Here is an 18,050-nt window from a genome sequence, read left to right as displayed (position 1 = left end):
GCTAGTTCCCAGTCTTCTTCTTCAAAATCTTTTTCTGGCCAATTTAAGTATAATTTCTCAGCACCAAGGCCACATTGTATGTAGGGTCCAAGTCTTCCTCGATTATTAATAATGGGTACTCTATTTACATTTGGTCCTTGCGACATTTTGCAAACAGCCGCTTCTTTTTACTTCTTCCTTGTCCCGCGGAAAATGGAGGGAAACATCCAGCGACTCCGAGACTTTCTTGATTTTTCCTCACCTTGAGTCGGTTGGTGTAACGACTGCTGCTGTTCCTCCAGGAGGTCAACATGTGCTCCGACAGAATAAACCTCCACATAGGGGACCAACACCATCAGCACTGTGAGCCGCACCTTAATCGTTTGGTCCGGCCTACTAGGAGTGTCCGCTCTGCTAGCCACTCCCCCCATAGATTGTATCCTCCTCTTTCTCACCCATTCTTCAGGTGTCACTTGGTAATCGGCTGACTTCTTCTTTGGTTTTGCTGCTTTATTTCCCCAGGCGTCTAGTCCAGTGGTAAAATAATACAGGAGGGTTTCTCTGCCCCCTTTTTCTTGTGGCACCTCTTCTGCATCTTCCAGTAGAACTTCTGGGTTTTTAGAACTTCTTCTATCAATTTGGCCCAATTTGTCAGTTCCCAAAGGCCAATCCATCCTTCTTCTTGGGCTTTTTGCTGTTGATCATCGGTCAGTCCTCCCATCATGTCTGTATATCCGGGTCGCTCCGGATCTCTATACACTCTGAACACCAGTGGAATTTGCACTGTGTCTATTGGAGGGTCATAGGTTTGCCCATACTCTGGACCATGGGACCAACTTTGATGTATAGCTTCATGCAACAAAGATGGCTTTCGCTCACCACCTCCTGCAGCTTGGTCACTTCCTCCTGCTCTAGTTGTTTCCAACATCAAATAGACACTTGGTGCCGTTGGACTCACATCACCGCTGCCTCGATTCCCTTCAGCTTGATCAAGTGCAACTGTTGCTGCAGGATTAGCCCAACAGGCTTCATCTGTGTGAAAGGTCCTCAGGGAGTCCAAAAACCTTCTCACTTGCCATCCTTCTGCTCTTGCCACATGCAGTAGTCTTCCCATATGAGTTCTTGCTTTACACACCAGGCAATACTCAATCGCATATCCATTCCAATAGCATGAACACACCTGCATATCCACATTGTCTCCACGTATGTCCCACTGGGTGTAAAAGACCATTCTTGGCAAGTAGGTTAGTCAGCATAACCCACATACTAGTGCATCCAAGACTTTCACCGGCTTGTGAAGTAATTGCTTAAACTCATTTTTTGCCCCATTTGGAATTGGGGGTTTTCTAACCCCAGGTCCCGACCATTGGACCGTCAGTGGTACGTCTTCGCGGCAAACCACACAGTGATTCTCAACTTTTTTCCATTGTAATATCTCCTTTTCACTGGATAAAAATCCTTTCTTTGCATGATATAGTTTCCTCAGGGCTCTCCCTGCCCAGAGGCCATCTTTTGTTCTTCTTAAGGCAACCACCCCATTGACAGTGGCCATTCTGACCAAGGGTGGAAGATCTTGGGTATTTTTGGCCATGTTTAGCTCCTGGTTTTGTCTAGTTAGGAGTTGGCTTCAGCTGCTCCACTCCTGCTGCTCCACTCCTCTAAAAAAGCGGGATCTGACAAGGACAAGTTGGGACATGCCTATCTCGGCTTTCAGTGCTTACCAGTTGAGTGAGTATAAGAGAAATTGTGGAGAGCTGGGCTTGTCCTCTGGCACTCCGAAATGGAGGTGTTCCTTTGTCTCGCTTCATCAGTGAATCGGTCGTGACACGCAAAACCTCCGCGTGGCTTTCCATGACAAAATCTCTTGTTAAAAGTGAAATCTGACGGAAAATGGCTGATGTCCAGCTCTTGTGATAACCAGAGAAATTGCACACGACGGTCCCGGCTCCACACAGCGATCCGTTTAGAAATGATGTGGTGGTTTCTGCCTCTCAATGGCGGCTAGGAGCGCGGAGCGCCGTGCCGTGCGCCATTGTGCTTAAAGCTGTAGTAACACTCCTTATTCTCTGTGAAGCCCTTAAATTTTTTGGAATGGTTTCCAGCTGCCTGTCTCTAACAGTTTCTGAAAAAATTCTGATGGAGAAAAAGCCCAAATCATTCCGCCATTTCCTCGCAATGAAACAACGACGAGAGGGGTGGAGCAGTGCTCACTCAAAGCCTGCCCACAGGCGAATGACGCAACCGACAGGCGTGAAAAAACTCACGCATGCGCACGAAGGTTTTTGAAAAAAATAAAAAGGTACGATACTTTTCTAACAGACCTCGTAAATGAAAATTAATACAGTATTGGGTTGCTATAGTAGTAAATTAATAAAATTGGCGTACTTACTGTGTTCTGAAGTTAGAAACATTGATTATAAAAAATGGAAATGTCTGATGCAAAGAAATCAACAATATTCATGAAAATATGCAACGCGATTAGCTTGATCTGTTGTGGCTGGCGTGCCTGGCTGGCTTTTGTTTGTCTTTTGTTTCTGTCTTTTGGTTTTCCTTCCAGGTGGTGCGCATTTGGGACTGAGTGGCTGTGTGGCTGAGTTACCAGGACCTCACCCTGATCACCTGAGGCTGATCAGGTGCGGCTCGTCAGGACTCACAGCTGTGGTGCATCTACACGGATTGGAACATGGTGGCATTTAAGTCTGGAGTACACAGTGTGTATTTGCCAGAGACTCGACCTTGTGACCAGACGGGTGAGATCGTCGTCTCGAGAGCCATCTCATCATCAGTGGATGCAGAGAACGTCCAGGTTTGATGCATGGTCTGTGAAAGAGGAGGGGGTGAGGTCTCACGCTCGTCAGCACACTTCCTGAGGTACGTTAGGTTTTGTGACTAACATTATTACAGTCAGTAAATGTGGTGTCCCTCACACCTTATTATATTGAGCTGTTATGTTAGTCGTTTAATCAGCTTCCACTGCAGTTGAGTTATGTGAACAGGGTGTTCCATGCCTGCAGGGAGGGAAGCTGATTAGTGATTAAGCCAGGAAGTGTTTGCTGTGTATGTACACCTTTGAGCGGTCTCTCTGTGTGTGGAGTGTGGACTCACATGATGATTTCTTCTTTCACAGACTCGGTTTGTCGCGGCCACCTGGGGGGTGTCGGCGGGGTCCTTGGGTCCGAACAGTTTCTGGCTCCAGACCGTTAGTGCTGCTGGGAGCGCACCGTAATCCACCACGCCAGACCGCGCACTCTTTTGTTATATTTTCCACATCACTGTTATGTAATTAAATTTAGTTATCCTTTTTACCGTGCTCTGCTTATTTCACACTGGGTCCTTCAAACGCTGGTCGGTTCTCCGGGCTGCGTCCGACACATAACACGATCTTTAAATTTAGCGGGGAAATGACGCAATGTGTATTTGGCGCCATCTGGTGATGTCTTTATAACATTTGCATCTTCAGTTTCACTTCAATTTTATCAGACTGATAAGGACTACTACTAAAAAGAACAACAGTACACGGTTGCATTTTTATTTTCCATTTTTTATTAACAATATTGCCTTAGGCTGACACGACGTCACCGAATGCAGATTTTTTTAGTTAGCCCCATGTTTAATCAATGAGGATTTTAACATGCCATATATTCAAGCTAGCAGGAATTTATAAGTGTCCTGATTGTACAGGGGGATGGATATATTTACCTGTAGTGACACTGCACTTTATTGGGTTGTCCCACGGCTTTTTTTAATTAATTAATACTTTTAATAAATATGCTACAAATACCAGAATAGTCACAGCACAAAGTAAGAGAAATGGAATGCATATATTTTATGTAGTTTTTCTTTTTTTATTGAAGTATATACAATATTTACAAACACATATATACATAATTACAATACCTAAAGACATTATTTCGACAACATTGATTATCTCAGAGACCAGAGGCATTTGAAATCTTAAACATAAATTATTTAAGGCAAAACATTGCAGATTAATAAAAATAACAAAAGGTTTTCTTGCATTTATGGCGCTTGAATGAACGTATGAATGAATGAAGTCATCGGGCAAAAATAAAATAGCTAATATCTTATTAACAGTAACAGCACAAACAAAACTTTTTACAGCACAAAACAGCACAAATGAAGCACAAACGATTGACACCGTTTTTGTCCATTTTGGAGCCATTTTAAGCGTCACAGGGGGCTGGGTGACCCCTGGTTGACCTATAAAAGAATCGTTAATATCTCAAAAACTAAAGCAGCACAAACAAAACTTTTTGCAGCACAAAACAGCACAAACAGAGCACAAACAATTGACATAGTTTTTGTTTCGATGTGCGTTTGGTGGGGGGCCAACTTCACGGAGGTCCCTCTTTGCATCTCTTCTAATGAGTGGCAACATGGGAGCTGTCAGTTTCCACTGTGAGGAACATACTGATGAAATGGAAGACCACAGGCACAGTACTAGTTAAGGCCCAAAGTGGCAGCCCAAGAAAAATCTCAGATAAGCTGAAGCGAAGGATGGTGAGAACAGTCATAGTCAACCCACAGACCTGCTCCAAAGAACTACAACATGATCTTGCTGCAGATATTCTCTCTGTGCATCGTTCAACTACACAGCGCACTTTGCACGAAGAGATGCTGTATGATGCTGTAATGCAGAGGAAGCCTTTTCTGCGTACACGCCACAAACGGAGTCGCTTGAGGTATGCTAAAGCACATTTGGACAAGACAGCTTCATTTTGGAATAATTTGCTGTGGACTGATGAAACCAAAATTGAGTTATTTGGACATAACAAGGAGCGGTACGCATGGTTGATAAAGAACACAGCATTCCAAGAAAATCACTTCCTACCTACAGTAAAATTTGGAGGTGGTTCCATCATGCTGTGGGGCTGTGTGGCCAGTGCAGGTACTGGGAATCTTGTTAAAGCTGAGGGTCACATGGATTCCAGTCAATATCAGCAGATTCTCGAGAACAATGTTCATGAATCAGTGACAAAGCTGAAGTTGCACGGGGGCTGGATCTTTCAACAAGACAACAACCCTAAATACTGCTCAAACTCTACTAAGGCATTCATGCAGAGGAACAAGTACAGCATTGTGGAATGGCCATCTCAGTCCCCAGACCTGAATATTATTGAAAATCTGTGGTGTGATTTTAAGTGGACTGTCCATGCTTGGAAACCAACAAACCTATGAGATGTTTGTAAAGAAGAATGGTCCAAAATACCTTCAACAAGAATCCCAACTCTCACTGGAAGCTATAGGAAGCGTTTAGAGGCTGTTATTTCTGCAAAAGGAAGATCTACAAAATATTGCTTTTTTTTCTGTTGGGGTGCCCAAATTTATGCACCTGCCTAATTTTGTTTAAAGAATGAATTATTGCACACTTTCTGTAAATCCTATAAACTTCATTTAATTTCTCAAATATCACTGTATTTGTCTGCTATATGATATATTTAACTGAAATTGCTGATCCAAACAAGCAATGATTTATAAAGGAATATCATGGAAATCATCAGGGGTGCCCAAACCTTTACATACAACTGCAAATCAGTATAGTGGTGGGGAGGTGATGGTCTAGGGGTTAAAGTGTTGGGCTTGAGACCAGAGGATCCTCAGTTCAAATCCCAGCCAGACTGGAAAATCACTAAGGCCCTTGGGCAAGGTCCTTAACCCCCTAGTTGCTCCCGGTGTGTAGTGAGTACCTTGTATGGACCTTCACATCGGGGTGTATGTGAGGTATTATTGTAAAGTGCTTTGAGCGTCTCATGCAGATGGAAAAGCACTATATAAATGCAGTCCATTTACCATAGACACTGTGCAAGTTTATGTGCATGTTTAATGATTGACTTGGTACAAAAGCTGTATGGTCCCAAACTTCCTATATTTTTGTGTAATAAAGTGTGCGGTTGTGCTTTGGAGATGACTCTGAAGGAGTAACATGACCTTGTGTTTCAGAATCCTTGAATTAATTTTTTGGAGTTCAATCTAATTCACTTTCAATTCAGTTTATTTATATAGCACCAAATCACAACATCACTGCCTCCAGTTGTTTCTGTGTAGGCTCTCAGTTGTCCAGGTGGTTTCCATAGTAGAGAAGCTTGAATCTTCGACTGGACTGGGTTGCTTGACGCGAGGACGTTTCGCTTCAAATCGCAGAAGCTTCCTCAGCTAAAATTCTTGCTCTGGTGGTCTGACTTCTGTCTTGACTCTTGTAGAGAAGAATAATCAAGAAGTCACAAAAGCTGGAGTTTTAAACCTAACCAGACCCCTCCTACCGAGAGTCACCAGCCTATAGCAGTCTGCCTCTCGGTAGGAGGGGTCCAGTCGAAGATTCAAGCTTCTCTACTATGCCTCCAGTTGCTTCACATGGGTAAGGTCTAGCCATACCAACTCCCCTGAGCAAGCACACAGGCAACAGTGGTAAGGAAAAACTCCTGGTATTTTTCAAGAAGAAACCTCAAGCACACGAGACTGAGAGGGGTGACCCACTGCTTGGACCATTCTAACAGTTACAAGGTTTTTACAAACCACACAGAAATCCAAGAGTCAGTTATTAAGGAACAAATGGTCCATCTTGGTGCAGAGTACAGTGGCTGGCAAAAGTATTCATACCCCTTGGTATTTCACATATTTTAATTTGTTTGTGGCATTTAAAATACAAAAAGTAAATCAGGCTTCTCAATATAAAAATTTCTAAATTATCTTCCTGAGACTCAACCTGAAAGTAAATCTCTACAACTTGATATAAATGAATTAAAACTATAAAAGCCAAGATGATGGGTTGCATAAGTAATCAGTCCCTTTGGTATATTACCTGTAAATAATCAGTTTAATTGCCACTTTTCTTCAGAGAGGTCAGGAGATGGATACATGAACATTTCCAAGTCACTGAATAATGTCTTGAACTTTATTTACATAAATTATGAAGAAATATAAACAGTATGGCACTCTATGGTAAATTTGTGTGGAGTAGACAGTTCTCAAAAACTGAGTGACTGTGCAAGAAGGAGAAGAGTGAGGAAAGCCACCAAGACACACAGACAACCCAGAAGTTGTTACAGGCTTCTGTGGCTGTGATTGGAGAAATTGTGCACAGTGCAAGTTTTGCATTTTGTATCCCCAATTATACAGCGTCATGATGAGGTGGTACAGAGGAGGGTCTTCTTTCACCAAAACATTAAATCTAGGCTTGCATCTCAGATGTGCCTTCTGGAAAATTGTAGCTGAACTTTCAGGTCTTCTTTTTAATAAAATCCTCCAGAGAGAGAAAGAAAGCAGAATCAGTCAGCCAGATATAACAGCATCTAAGACATTAGCTAACCAGCAGTAAACGTATACTTTGTAAAAACCTTGTAACTGGCCAAAGCAGTGGGTCACCCCTCTGAGTCTGGTCTGCTTCAGGTTTCTTCCTCAACATCATCAGAGGGCGTTTTTCCTTACCACTGTTGCCTGTGTACTAGGGGTTGGTACTTGTGTGAGGCACTTTGAGGTAGCTTTGTTGTTATTTGGCAGTGTGTAAATCAAATCGAGTTGAATTAAATGAACAGGGAAGGAGAGAGATTAAAGTGGTCGCTAGCCCCATGCTTCATGAACAGACCCAGAGTTTTTAGATAGTGAGCTAAGACCTGTTCCATTTTTAATAATATAATTTAAAAAGAGAGGAAACATAATTCTGTACTATATAATTCCACAGGAGTTCCCCCACTCTTAAACGAAAGAACCTGGGGGAGGTGATGGTCTAGTGGTTAAGGCATTGGGTTTGAGACCAGAAGCTCCTCGGTTCAAATCCCAGCCTGACTGGAAAATCACTAAGGGCCCTTGGGCAAGGTCTTTGATCCCCTAGTTGCTCCCGGTGTGTAGTGAGCACCTTGTATGGCAGCACCCTCACATCAGGGTGAATGTGAGGCATTATTTGTAAAGTGCTTTGAGAGTCTGATGCAGATGGAAAAGCGCTATATAAATGCAGTCCATTTTTACCATTTAACCTACATCCCAGCAGTTACATTTTTCTAAGTAATTCTATCAATTTTTGGAATGTACCGCTATCTTTCATTTGTTTCAAGTGGCTTTGATCTTGGTGGATGTAAACCAGTGACCAACTGAAAATCTGATACAATGAATAAAAGCAAATTCATCTTGGAATTGCTTTTAAAAATAACTTTACATGGAAACAAAGTAGACTTTATAATTGACTTAACATACATTATTTGATCATTTGAGATATGTGCAGTTGGAGAAACAGAGTTTAAAGGTTTTTAGTGAAGGTGTATGTAAACTTACGTTTGTAAGTGCACTTGTAGGAATAAAGACGCCCTTAATGAATAATACACAGAATCACCTTTATTGAAAGTTCTGATAACAGAGCGTCTCTGCAACTACATAAGAGTGTACTGCATGCATTAAATCTCACAAACGCACCGACACAAACAAACGAACACAAACACTTTTTTTATCTTTTATAACCATTCTCATCAAATCATCATTTCTGCATAATAGGGTTGCAGCTCCACCTTCAGTATTGTAAAATGGTCAGATGTTTTTTTTTTCCACTTATGTCACGAGACAAACCAATTAGACAAACTCATTGCCACATTCAATTGGCCAAACATTTAATGTCACACAACTCAATATACATCAAAAATGCATGTCAGAAGAATTGTAGTTGTCACGATCAACACCAGGAGGAACATAAAGCCTGACCACATGTTATTATTACACAGTAAATGAAAGTTGGTAATTTAATCAGCTTTTCCTGTCTTTTTCTCTTTTTTACCTTTTCAGAAGATCATTTTTTGATCATCTCCAAATCTCAAAGTGAAGGATTGTGTAGAAGAATAAAGAGGGTGACACATTAAGAAAATATGATAGTGAGCTAAACATATTTCTAATCAGCCTCAATATAGATTTTTTTAAGGACAAGGACAGAAATGTACAAAGTCCGACATTGATGGATTAATCTGTGTATCGCTCCAATTATCTATTCATTTGTAATTGAAATTAAATACAAGTTGCACAAATATATATGCTTTTTCATGCAAAGGCTAAATTTTTACTCTCTGATTAGGCGAGAAGACGGGCCTGTATTTGCTGCAAGTGACCTACAGTAACCCCTGCATCCCTGTCACATGTTCATCTTAAGGTGAAGCATGGGTGTCTTTAAATGACGCACTATACCAGCAGGGCTTCCTTTACAACTGAGCTTGTTTACTGCACGTGGCAAACTGTTTAATCAGTTTTATAACATTCACTTAATACAGTACTGAGCAAAAGTCTTAAGCACTCCAGTGTTTTATATCTATTTGTGTTTTAAAATGTTCTCTCCATTAGGTTGCTGGTAAGAGAGAAAATCTGAAACAGGCAAATGTTGATTAACAAACATATTATGAAGCAGCACAATCAAGAAATTAATAGACATTTTCAGATTTAAACAAATCTCATGACTGTAATGTTAAAGCCCAAAGTCCAGTTCCACAAAGCAAACAACATTATGATGTTCTTGTAAAACCATGAGATTGCTCACACAAAAGAATACTGTTTAAAAGGTATGATGTTTTCACACAGGACATTTACTTTGATTATAATAGCCAAGTGGTCTCTGTGTGCATGGCTTTGATCATGGAGAAACTGGGAAGAGCTATTATTTGCGGTCTGGTATGCTTATGTATTTTGGGTCAAGGATTAACGCTGAAAAAATGTAAAGTTGATAGGACAAATATTTTTCTGGGAAATTAGCGATTTAAGATAACCAGTAATCAATGGATGTTGTGCTGCAATGCAACATGGGAATTCAGGGTTTTGGGGTTTTAAATGTTATTGTGGTTCATGTTAGTTGAACAGTGTTGTTACTGTTTTTGATTTAGGGATTTTTAATAGTCCAATTGGTTTAGTCAGTTTAGTTAAGTGTCATGTTGCTGCTACCATGACTGAGTTAAGTGTTATGTTGCTGGTATCATGAGTGAAATGTGTATTGTGTTTGATGTCTTCCGCCACCATCTCTGTGTCTAAAAATAGAAGCAACGGTTTGTGGCAGAGTGCAGAAAAGACAAGAACCTATGTGTGTTTGTGTGTTTATTTGTTTATTTATTTGGATCCCCATTAGCTGCAGCTCTGCTGCAGCTACTCTTCCTGGGGTCCACGCAGGTTTACAAACACAATATACGTGTGTGTGCGCGCGTGCGCGTGTAATGAAGTTGCACGGGCGTGCGTAATAATGAAAATAATAGTGGCGTGTGTATATGATAACAAAAACCTAAAAATTTATAAATACATTAAGACAGTAAATTAACATTAAAAAATTATGTAATTAACAGGAAAAAAGGGTTGAGTTCTTCTTCTAAGAACTATTGAGGTCTAAGGTCTAAGGTTGTAAAAACATTCTGCACTCACACACCATTCCAACTCATTATAGAAACTTTGCACATTTTATTCCCACTCTTGAAAAATGTCAGTTACTTATTTTATAAACACTACCCAATCTAGAGCCTGTGGATCCCCATGGGCAACACACTACTTTGATTAGTCCTTAATCTTTAGTGCCTTTTATGATAAATGATTTGGTAGTCAGATGGTTCTGATTGTATTTGCAGCATCTCTGCTTCACAATTTAAGATTTTGCACAGTACTGCATAGATTCACAAAATATTTGATTGTGTTAAATATGAATTAAAAAAAAAATCATAATTCTATTTAGTCTACATCAAGGTTTTGATTTAATCAGTGTTTGACTTGTAAGAATGATTCAGTGATTTATGAATATTCTACATTAATTAAAATTTTGGCAGTTCCGTTTTCACAATTTTAAATATTAATACTTGACAGTGTCAAATTATGACATGTGAAAGGGAAAGTACTATATTTCTTAACTGCAGTAACTTCAATTAAAGGTGTCACCAAATGAAAATTGTTTTACCCTTATGGGACTAGAAACATAAGGACACTGATGTGGACTCACCAGTGAGTCCATGAATCGCTGAAGGTTGAGATATTTAAATGTCTTTTGGATGTTTAAAACTTTAAAAATTAAAGGTCAGAATTCAGTTATAATGAGGTAAATGATCTGTAAAAATGATAGCAGTTGGAAAAAAATTTTTTGGCCCAAATTTGCATCCAGATTCCTAAATTGAGAACATTGAGCTCATCTGGGTTCAAAACAATAGGAAATATTCCTATTTCCTACTATAATATGTCACTTACAAATGAATGCAACTAATGATTGCCAACCACTGCTGAATGCACCCGAGTACATACGAGTCCCATTAGACATTACTTCTGTGTTTCTCCCCCACTTTTCCCACAAAACTAAAATGTCCTGTTTCCAGCTCAGAGCTGTCTTCCATAATTATTGCCAGGGGTTGTATTTATTTTTTTAAATATGTCCATGTCCTTCTTGATATCGGGCATTTCCTGCACCTTTTACAGGGCAGCGATGGTAGCTCAGTGGTAAAGTTTCTGACTGGTAATCAGAGTTTTTGGAAAGTGCAGGTTCGAATCCTGTGGGTGACATGTATTTTTTTTTAAATTTTCGGCAGTGTGAGCAGCTGCACGCACCGCTGCTTGCACTGTGTTCTCGCGTGCACAAACTGTCACAGTGGCATTGTACACGCCTGCCCATTGGCTCGATGTTTTCGTGGTTCACTCATACAAGCTGTTCCACTCTGAGTTGTATTTATTCATACTATGTGTGAAGGGGCACTAAAACATGTTAAAAAAATGCCTGATCACTCACAATGTTCTACAACATTCCTTCTAACGATGCTAACACCTGCCTGGCTGCAACTGGATATGCAGTTTTTTTTGTTTGTTGTTTTTTTTGTTTTTTTTGGCACTAATAATAACATTGGCAATGGGAGACCACACTTTGTCCACATATTTACTCCCTATATTTTGGCATATTTGACTTAACTGTCTCAGATGTTACAACAAAATTGACTATCAGACAAAGACAAAATGAGCAAACACAAAATCCATTTTTATAAATGATTCTTTGGATGATTTACTTTTGATATGGGCAATACAGTTGGACCTTATTTTTGTATCTATCTATTTATTTATTTATTTTTACCTTTGATTAAAGAATTTGTCACTTAAAACTTCAACCTCAATTCCAATGAAGTTGGGACATTGTGTGAAATGTAAATAAAAACAGAATACAATGATCTGCAAACCCTCTTCAACCTATATTCAGTTGAATACACCACAAAGACAAGATATTTAATGTTCAAACTGACTTTTTTGTTTTTGAGCAAGTTTCAGAGAATCTGGAGAACTTTCTACACATAAGCAGCAAGGTCAAAAACCAACACTGAATGCCTGTGACCTTCAATCCCTCAGGCGGCACTGCATTAAAAACTGACATCATTGTGTAAAGGATGTTACCGTGTGGGCTCAGAAACACTTCAGAAAACCATTGTCAGTTAACACAGTTCGTCGCTACATCGACAAGTGCAAATTAAAACTCTACCATGCAAAGCGAAAGCCAAACATCAACAACATCTAGAAACACCGCCACATTCTCTGGGCCCGAGCTCATTTGAAATGGACAGACGCAAAGTGGAAAAGTCTGCTGTGGTCTGATGACGCCACATTTCAAACTGTTTTTGGAAATCATGGACTTTGTGTCCTCTGGACAAAAGAGGAAAAAGGCCATCCAGACTGTTACCAGGGCAAAGTTCTGTGATGGTATGGGGGTGTGTTAGTGCCCATGGCATGGGCAACTTACACATCTGTGATGGCACCATCAATGCTAAAAGGTACATCCAGGTTTTGGAGCAACACATGCTGCCATCCAAGCAACGGCTTTTTCAGGGACGACCCTGCTTATTTCAGCAAGACAATGCCAACCCACATTCTGCACATGTTACAACAGCGTGGCAGAGTGCGGGTACTAGACTGGCCTGCCTGCAGTCCAGACCTGTCGCCTATTGAAAATGTGTGGTGCATTATGAAGCACAAAATACGACAACGGAGACCCTGGACTGTTGAACAACTGAAGTTGTACATCAAGCAAGAATGGGAAAGAATTCCACCTACAAAGCTTCAACAATTAGTGTCCTCAGTTCCCAAACGCTTATTGAGTGTTGTTTGAAGGAACGGTGATGTAGCACAGTCATACCACTGTCCCACCTTTTTTGAAACATGTTGCAGGCATCCATTTCAAAATGAGCAAATATTTGCACATAAACAATAAAGTTTATCAGTTTGAACATTAAGTATCTTGTCGTTGTGCTGTATTCAATTGAATATAGGTTGAAGAGGATTTGTAAATCATTGTATTCTGTTTTTATTTACATTTTACACAACATCCCAGCTTCACTGGAACTGGGGTTGTATGTCCCATCTTTATCCTTCTTACTACTCATATTATAATTTCAGATATCCTGACCAGACCATATGCATCTGTAGAAATCTGAAATATATTTCCTGACATCAAAACAGACTTTTCACTTGTTGAAACATCTTGTCACAACCACTCTCATCTTCAAAACAAAAGCATGTCGGTATGGAAGCAGTACACATTTTCATTCAGTCATGGAATTTGGAAATACTTAGCATTCCGCAGCAAAAATAAAGCTGTTGCCATAAACATATTTACAAACACAAAAACATATTTACAAACACAAAAACTGCAAATGCTTCACATTCAGTGGTTGCTTATAATTAAGAAATTACAGATAAATGCCATTTAAAAATAAATATATGATAATATATTATCTTAACTAGAACTAACAGTATAAAAATAGGTGCTACACTTTTTCTTTTAAAATTTTACTCTTCCATGAGAATGTTGGAACACCTTGAAGCTGTTCAAACAGGAAGTTATTATGGGGAGTGTTTGCCTCTTGCAAGTGTCTAAATACAAACTGCAATTAATCATGTGTTCAAATGCTCTTTTTTGATGCATCTGATGAGATTGTCCCACTGCCAGGATTTTATTTAAGAATTTAAAAGTAGAAATTATTTCTTAGGGGAAAAACAAAACACAGTATTATTGGATTTTGTGGATACCTCAAATGGTTCTTGGCCTCATCTGGAAACAAAAGTATCTGGAGGTTCAAGACGTGACCTTCTTCCATGAAGGTACAGAGAAGCTTGAAATTCGGTGGACAAAGTTTTTTGGAATAAAGAGAGACTCTGTTGAGAAGTAATGCAAAAACAATCTTTCCCCTGTCATGTTTTCTGGGTAAGGCCAAGACCTTTTTGAAGTACCCTAGTTACCTGTATGCCACATATCCTCAAAGAGGAACACTACATTTTGATGACAGTCTTGAGCAGTATTACATTTATTTTTTTCTCTGTCCTGTTAATGTGAAGTTTTAAAAAACAGCCCAATGTGAGAAATGATGGTGAAGTACCATGTGTACTTTATTATGTGTGCTGTAGCATACTTGTCTTGACTGGCACTTGACTGGCACTGTTTTTACATCTTTTATATTTTGTGAAGAATGAAAAGGCACCACATTGACAATTTGTACTGAATCAGCAAAATGGTTCCAAACCAACAATAAACAACAATTTGTGAGGAGAGATTTGCAATTTAACTCCAGTTTTAGTACTTCGGTTATACTGCTCTTTTTGTGGCAAAGGTTCATTGTGATTTTATGCCTCTTGTTCTGATCACAGATCAACAGATGTACTATTATATCATGTGTGTTTATGGAATTTAACAACAAATTAGTTTTTTTTTTTTTTCCGAACAAGACCAAAAATTGACACGTGGTCCAAAACATAAGTTACATGAGCTTGAGGTTCACAGTATTTAAATATGACCCGTGTACCGTACCCAACATACTAAAGCACAAATTCAAAATTCAAACGTTGGGGTTGGGGGCTGCAGTGCAGTTTGTGTGTGTGTGTGTGTGTGTGTGTGTGTTTGTTTCTGTGGGCAGTACACAACATCTCTGTCAGTTCTAATGGAATGTTCTGTCATAAACCAAAGTCTGACCAGAGTAAAAAAAACAAAAAACAACTAAAGTCATCCATGACTCAGATCTCAATAATTAATGAGGCTGGAAAGCAGATTTTTGGGGTTGAACTCCTCAAAGATGCCAAGTTTCGATTGAGGTGATTAAACTTTTTTTCTGGAAATGATTGGAATGTTCGGATCTGAGCTCTGATCCTGATAAAATGTAATTCAGTAACAGGTCAGAGAAATTTTCTACTGAGGAGATAATCTCAAAATGTAAAGAATTCCTATATTTTAACTTGTGACAACACAGCACAGACAGTCAGACAACAGACAACAGTTTTGTATGTTGGGAATAATTTGGCATCAAATTTAGATTCAAACATCAAACTCTGATGAAATCCAGTTCACGGAGTTGAATGTGTTCGCTGTGATTTCCTCATCAAGACATTGCGCACTCTTGTGGTAACATACAGTATAACACCTTCTTTCACCAACCTTACATTTTTGTTTTTGTGAAGCCTGGTTTTTGCAAACAATAGTGGGGTTAAGGGTTGGTGTGCTGTAACAGTGATAAAAGGCCAGGTCAGGCAAATTAGTCCGTGAGCCCCACAGCCAATTTTGACCTTACTGGTACAAGTGAAGGTCACTGAACAACACTTGCATTCCAACCTCAGTGTACCATGGACTAATGTACTAATGTAACCTTCCCAGAGTATTTTATGCATTTTGGTTCATTTGAATGTGGCCTCATTGTGCGCATGAATAAAGTTCACTCGCCATGGCCAGGTAATGGTCTGTGAAAGACTATATGGGGTAAAAATTTGAAAATGCTCCTGTCACGTGGGAAAGTATAACAAATTAATTGTCTGATCACAGTGACTCCAAAAAGGTATAGTTTCAAGTACAGTATCTATGGTTAAACATTTTTGAGTTATTGGGCAGAATATTCCATAACACTTGTCGTCGGACCACCTTGATGATACATGCCTAATAAAACTGAAGGTCTACATATCTCCGTCTGGGGCAGACAGGCATCATGAAATATTCTGCTCTATGAGCAACGCGAACATGTCACCTGCACATAAGGTCAAACGCAAACACTTTTTCACCCAATCCAATAGCTCTACTGATCTACCTAGCAGGGAAGGCCCACCCACCTGGAGGTTGGGCGAGTGCAGGTTTAAAATGCATGCAAGCCCAGAGGTCGGGGCTCTTGTTAGCAGCAGTGCACGTGACGTCTGTTTTCAACATCCCAGCGCTGTAAATGGTGGTGACTCTCTTGTTCAGTCTGGGCATCTTTTTAATACAGCATCTGGTTTTTAAGTCCGTCTCCTGTCAATTCTTAGAGTCTTCTGAGTTTGCTTCCCACAACTTAAACAATTTGACCTTACATTGGATCACACTCACACACACACTCATCTTCAACCGCTTAGTCCAACCAAGGGTCACGGGGGGCTGGAGCCTATCCCAGCAGTCACAGAGCGCGAGGCAGGATACACCCAGGACAGGACGCCAGTCTGTCACAGGGCCACATATAGAGAAACAAACACATTCACACCCACTCGCACACCTACGGACAACTGAAAGTTTCCAATCAACCTAACCTGCGTATCTTTGGATGTGGGAGGAAACCGGAGCACCCAGAGGAAACCCACGTAAACACGGGGAGAACATGCAAACTCCACACAGAAAGGCCACAGGTCAGAATCGAACCCATGTCCTTCTTGCTGTGAGGCTACAGTCTTTCAATTCCTGCAAATATTCTTACTATTGCACAAATGAAAAACATTTATTATTTGTGTACTTTCGACCCAACTGTAGCCTCAGTCTTCCTTATCTGATCATGGGAGCATACTGATACTCTGACTTCAACCTTTGTTTACATTGTTTAGCAATAGCCTATGACAAGTAACTATCGTTCAAAACCCCTGACCTATATATTCCTGGATTCATACCAGCAGTTTGTATACTTTACAGGCGGGAATTGAACCCACGATCTTCTCGCTGTGAAGCAACAGTGCTAACCATTAAGCCACCATGCTGCCCCCTTACATTGGGTAAAATGTCAAAAATGGTGACATAGGCTCAAAATGTAAAGTTGCTCTCATTTTGGTAAAAGATAAGGCAAAATATTGGTTAAACTAATAGACTTTAAAAAGATACCTTGAGCTGCGTCCTACTTATACACTAACATGTCTCATTCACATAACTACCACATACCTCTGACTAAAACACATTGTTGACATGATCTTCTAAAACACTCTCCAAATTGGGAGGGCAGTTTAAGATGCAACAATTTCCCAGTTCCCCCTGCTGTTCATCAAAGCTGCATGCTGCCTCACATCACTGCTGCTTGTCTGCCCCGCCTCCACCGGGGAGAAAATGTGGATCTAATAATCACCCCCTGATTTCACAAGCAAGCATCAGAGGGGAGTGATGTGATTGGAGCTCATCTGTGAAGCTCAAACTATATGCTGCTGTTGCAATAAATGTTCATCAAAGTACAGTCATTTGTCTAATTTGTAATTTGTAGCATAACAAGTGGGGCAAACTATTCCTGTTTAAAATCCTGTTAGCTCAAAAAAAAAAAACTTTCATCACATTTTACCAAAAAGGGAGCAACTTCACTTTTGACATCACCCTTTGTCACCATTTTTGGAGTTTTTACCCCATAACTCCATAACTTTCAGTCATAGATCGTCCAAACTATAACTTTTTGTAATTGTTATAATCAGACAAATAATGTGTGACACAATATGATTGGATATTTTTTGAATATTTTGACCTGTACCTGGTGATAACTGCCACTTTGGGAAGGTTATCACACATTTTGGTTTTGGCCATGGCATATTAAGGCTCGGCTGTCAGGGTTGTTTTCATCACCTTAGATCGCACCAAAAACCTACTTGTACCATGGCCTAAATAAGATGCAGTTCTTGTGCAATAGTTGTTTTCTAATAGCTGCATATTCCTCCCTCAGCATCTACGCAGTACATAAAAAATAAGGGGGGAGAGGAGCAAGCAGGAGAAGAAAGAAGGAAAGCGATGAGGAGGAAAGAGGAAAGAGGAAGGAGTGGTGAGGTGAGGACGGTGGTCGGCTGCATGCAGGATTACAGACGAGGCCTCTGAGAAACCGTTTACCTGGAGAGAAAAAAGAAAC

The 18,050-nt window shown here is 40.1% G+C and overlaps 1 protein-coding gene across 1 annotated transcript in view; it reads right to left on the bottom strand.

Annotated features, from left to right (window-relative positions):
* Window positions 1-17,928: 17,928 nt before the first annotated feature.
* The window catches only part of kif5ab (kinesin family member 5A, b), a 321,264-nt gene continuing 321,142 nt past the window's right edge, over window positions 17,929-18,050 (bottom strand). Inside the window, 1 exon segment of the mRNA XM_034166139.1 lies at window positions 17,929-18,031. The gene's annotated coding sequence lies outside the window, so the exon portion shown is untranslated.

Source organism: Thalassophryne amazonica, chromosome 3 (assembly GCF_902500255.1).
Source record: "Thalassophryne amazonica chromosome 3, fThaAma1.1, whole genome shotgun sequence".
Taxonomy (NCBI): Eukaryota; Metazoa; Chordata; class Actinopteri; order Batrachoidiformes; family Batrachoididae; genus Thalassophryne; species Thalassophryne amazonica.
The sequence above is the reverse complement of the archived record's forward strand: the minus strand, read 5'-3'. Positions and strand labels throughout refer to the sequence as shown.